This window comes from Rhagoletis pomonella, unplaced genomic scaffold (genome assembly GCF_013731165.1).
Source record: "Rhagoletis pomonella isolate Grant_MI unplaced genomic scaffold, Rhpom_1.0 Rhpom_scaffold_00003, whole genome shotgun sequence".
Lineage (NCBI taxonomy): Eukaryota > Metazoa > Arthropoda > Insecta > Diptera > Tephritidae > Rhagoletis > Rhagoletis pomonella.
In genome coordinates this window covers 77,586,550-77,592,030 of record NW_023458557.1, presented here as the reverse complement: position 1 = coordinate 77,592,030, position 5,481 = coordinate 77,586,550, and positions in this window count along the sequence as shown.

Sequence of the window (5,481 nt, the reverse complement as noted above, 5' to 3'; positions counted from 1 at the left end):
TTTATTTTATTTTATTTTATTTTATTTTATTTTATTTTATTTTATTTTATTTTATTTTATTTTATTTTATTTTATTTTATTTTATTTTATTTTATTTTATTTTATTTTATTTTATTTTATTTTATTTTATTTTATTTTATTTTATTTTATTTTATTTTATTTTATTTTATTTTATTTTATTTTATTTTATTTTATTTTATTTTATTTTATTTTATTTTATTTTATTTTATTTTATTTTATTTTATTTTATTTTATTTTATTTTATTTTTTATTGTTTCTCCGTTACGGGTTCACATCAAGTATTGGTTGGTATACAACAAAATACTTAACACTATTGATTATAAAGTAGTATAAGAGAAATATAATCTACAGATTGGATATTGACAATACTACACAGTTGCAAGTTTTTCTGTTTCTTAATACTAATTTATATTCAGAAATTTACGAACTATCGATGTTGTAGATAATATCACAGATTTTTGTATGGCCCTTCGCTTTTCTACCATGTTGAGTTTTTACTATTTTATTTTGTTTTATTTTATTTTATTTTACTTTATTTTTATTTTTTTATGTTAAGACTTTTCTCCTTTTCGGGTTTTATTTTATATCATTTCATTTCATTTATTTAAGTAATTGTTTTATTTTATTTCTTGGGTTTTTAACTAAAAGATATTTTTCATAACCGTTTTTATAACATTTCAGTAGAACTTTAAACCAAAGAAAAAAGGGATAAAATTTGCTTATCGTCCTTTACTAAGTCTTTAAGAACGAACGCAGTTCCTTGTGTGAAAAATAAAGAATTTTCTTTTTTATAGTTTAAGCTACTACATCATCAGCGCTAACGCACTTCTTTAAAAAATTATTATTTTTTTTGTGAAATGATAAATTACCGTTAAGCAAGCGTTAGACATTCAGCTGAAGTCAAGCAGAAAGTAAAAGTTTTGTGCAGCGAATTTGGAAATTTATAGCGGAAGTGCATTTTGATGTGCGAAGGTAAATACTTGCGTACTTATGTATATATGTACCTTCCCAAAATATGTAGTTATGCATGTTCGCGCATATAGAGTTGAGACTTTCCTATCCTATCGCATACACTTTGCTTTCCGGGGATTTTTATTTTCCCTTCTCTACTCTTCTAGTCACTATCACCATTTTTCTGTTATGTGGTGGCTCTTAAGCGTGCTGTGAAGTTTAAAAGTTTGACACTTTGTTTTGGGAAAAAAATTAAAAAAAAAATATCTAAAAAAGTTTTACATACAAATATTTTGGATTCAAAGTTGGTTTACATGTCATCAAAAACTCCCTAAAAGCAAGGTCCTAAGAGGTGTTGACTAGAGCGAGCAGTCTGACATACCTTAAATCCTAAACGATTATGTTTAAGCAATTTTACAAGCGAAAAAAAGATTATTTTATTTTCTTGAGAGAAAGCAGATTAGAAGGGGAAATCAAAGCAAAGGTTCTAATCTTCCAGTTCAACAGAGGAATGATAAAATTAAATTAGGCAGCGGCATGGTATAAAATACTTTTCAGAATCACACACAAAGATGACACACAGATGATTATAGTGGTCAAGATTTCCATGGGGTAATAGCATATTCTAAGCGCTATCAGTTTATGTGTACGACTGAGCAAAGAAAAGGCGCACGTTTCGAAAGCGCCGAGTTTGGGTCTCAGCCGCGGACTCTTTTTTCATTTTTTTTTTCTCTTTTCATTTTACATTTTTTTTTTTATTCAAATTGAATTTTTTTTTTTAATTTTTATATTTTATTGTTTTAAAAGCGAAAACACATTTCTTCTGTTTCATTTAATTTTTAGGAACTCATTTTTTATCTTCTTTAAATTATTTTTTTTTAGCTTAATTTTCTTCTACTTATAAAATTCTTTTAAGTAAAAAAGAAGTTTTGTTTTAATTTAGTTGAACTTTAAGAATTTTATTTTATTTATTTCTTCTTTTATAATTTAATTAAATTTTCTTTTGTTAATTTAATTTTCTTACAATCATGTATTTTATTGTTTTAAAGGGAAAAATATATTTGTTTTATTTTATTTAATTTTTAGGGCCTAATTAAATTTTTTTAATAATATTTTTCTCTTTTTAGTAAAATTTTCTTGTAATTCCTATATTTTATTTTTTAAAAAAGTAAAATATTATTTTTTAATTAAATTTGATTTTTAGAATTCAATTCTATTTATTTCCTCTTTTTAACTTATTTTGTTTTTCCTGTGCTAATTTCATGTTCTTTTAATTTTTATACTTATTTTACTGATTTAAAAAGAAACATCTATTTGTTTCATTTCATTTAATTTTTGGGATCTTTTTCATTTTTTTTCTTTTTTTAATTTAATTTTCCTTTAATTATAAGACTGTGGTTTAAAAATAAAAATACTTTTTGAACTTTATTAAATTATTACACACTAGTTTCTTTTCTAAGTAAATTGTATTTCTTTTTCTAATGTAATTCTTAGATGTTATTCCCTTAAAAAGGAAAATATTTATTTTCTTAATTTCATTTAATTTTTAAAAATATTTTGATTTACTTTTGTTTTATTTTCATTTTACATTTTTTTATTTTTATTTAGTTTTCTTTTAATTATTAGTTTTTATTGTTTTAAAAAGAAAAAATATGCATACATATTTTTTAATTTAATTTAATTTAAAATTATTTTAATTTAATTTAATTAAAATTTTATAAACTTATTTTTAAAAGGTGAAAAGGTAACGCTAAAACCTCCTCGTTAGCAGATCTTTCAATTAGTCGTTAGTAATTGTGAAATACAGTAATTGTCTTACGAAAGGCTGTGGTGAGTTGAAAGACAGTTGCCAGAATTGCCCTCTAAGTAAGTAAGAAAAAAGTTGTACTTTTCTGCTTTGAATACTAATAAAGCAAGGGTTTCAGTGTTTTATAAAAGAACATCTATTGAAAATATTGATATTTGTTTTTTGTTCAAAGTGATTTGAAAATTTCGGTTCAAGAAAAAATAAATAAATCATCAAAATTTTCCTTAAAGTAAATAGATTGATTCGTATACTTTGGTACTATGCTTGGTCAAAGGTTAAACCAGTTGCAGGTATCAGGAAACATGTTTTTGATCTCAAATAAATCAATGGAGAAAAGTACTACTTACGACAATGGCTAGAGTAGGACCAATTAGTGGATGATAAAATTTCGTTTCTTCATTGTTGAATTTGCATATGAAGCAATAGCGACCATGCAATTAACATAATGCCATTAACTATTACATATGTACATTAGCAGCATAGGGGATCAACTTCAAATAAGCTCATAAAATAAATTAATAATGAGCAATACGAGTAGAAATAGCAAAAATAGAACTCCAACTTTTCTCATGCCCACATAAGCAGCTCAAAAACTAGGCTCTTTACGAACCGAGAGCTGGCTAAATCTAAAATAGGACAATTAAAACCAGTTTGCATCATTTCAGTGACGACAAGAGTGAGTTGACTAATAAAATTATATTTTAATGCCACTACAAAATTAAACTAAGCTTACAACTATGTACAAACACACTGGCATATCTCGTCTTATTGAGTGGGGGGCTGTAGTGAGTCTCAACGCACTCAATTTCCCTCCACTTTACCACAGATTTGGCCACCAGCGTGCAGTTGAGCAAAAGTTTAAATGTCAACACTTCGCAAGCAATCAAAGTTAAACGTACAAACACATATGTACAGGCAAACACATAATGTGAGGGAGTATGTGTGGTGCGCAAAGCGTACACTAAGAAATACGAAAACGCACACATTCACATGTGCAAATTTTTATTGGTTCTTACCTTTTAAGGTTAAAATTTAGTTTGCCTTTATGTGCTGACGCATAGCAACTGCCAATTAAACTTTATTTCGTGGAGTAAGCTCTTGTTTATGCGTTGCAGTAGTGTATATGGGCCACCATGCATATTCACGTACATACATAGATCTCTTTTGAAATATTTAACTTTGTCTAAATAGCAGCTAAATTAGATTTAACTAAGTTGCCAAGGCTGTGGGAGATTCACGGTATAAATATTCGCTTCAAGGCAATAAGACAACTGTTAAAATTGAAGTTTTAAATTCTAAATTGGTTAACGAGGTTCTGGATAAAATTATACTGGGCTCCAAAACAACGCCATGGATAGTATTGTGTGTAATATTCATTACAAGGTGAAAAGGAAAGACCCACAGGATAGATACATATGTATTTGTATTAGAATAACGACAACCAAAACGATCCGATTGTGAACCACAGACGCTATAAATGCGATAGTTTATCGCAGAGCACTACGATCGAGGAAGCTGCTTCTTAATTGGCGCTGTAACCACTTAAGCGATTTTAGGCGAGCTTCATATAGCCAGCCAATGGCTCAAAGTGAAGGAGGTCTTGCTCTTCCATTCTATTGACATGTACTGCTTTGAAAACTATCAGCATTGGCATTCATCCGGACGATGGGACGTAGCCAGCGTATTTGCTGCGTACTAATGTGTATTAAAACCTTGCATGGACCACCTCAGCAGATGATGTTTATGACAGGTTGTGCACAGAGTTATGCGCTCGGCAAGCGAAGCCTCTTCCAACAATAAATTTTCAATAAGCCCTGGATGAGATATATTTGGAACAACTGGTGGGTTTTATTCCAAATTTTTTCATTAAATTATTCTCTGAATCTTATCGTCAGGCAGCGATCCCGGAACCTACCAAGCGGTATTAAGCAACTCCAGCCTTTCGTCTATAGCGAAAGCAGTAGTATAAAAGTTAATTAAAATTTTCAGCATGGAACCTTAATTATATCGCTGGCCATAGGAACAACGATATCGATACCCGCAAGGTTAAAGACATGTATGCATGTTAGGGTGGGCTAATTTTTTTTTTTTTTTTTTTACTATGCGCTTATAGCATAGGAAGATTCCACGTGTGATTCTAAGCAAATTTTCCGAAGAAACTATGGGCCTAAAATCAATTTAGAGTTTGCCAAATTTCAAAAAAAAGGTTTCACAGAAAATGTGAAAATTTCCACTTTCGCGCCCTCTGGTGGAAGCCTTATGAAAAAGATAAGTGCAGAAATGGATTCCTCATACCAAAAAAAAAAAACTTTATAGCATGTTTTAAACAAAATTTAAGCACTTCATTACGACACTACAGCAAAATTCTAAGGAGCCCATTTTCGCAGTTTGGCAAACTCCAAATTGATTTTAGACCCATGGTTTGTTCCGCAAGTTTGCTTAGAATTACAAGTAGATATCTTCAGTGCTATAAGCGCATAGTCGAAAAAATATCCCATACAAATTGACCCGCCCTAATGCAGATACATATATAGGTATAGCGATATCGATAGATAAATGATATGGATAAATATAACATAACCCGCTCTAAAAATAAGTCTATAATATATCGATACAATGTCTATGAATTGTATATTGATAATAATGCCAATTGACATATCGAGCCCTAACCGCCAAAATAACGTAAGCGACATTTTTTTCAA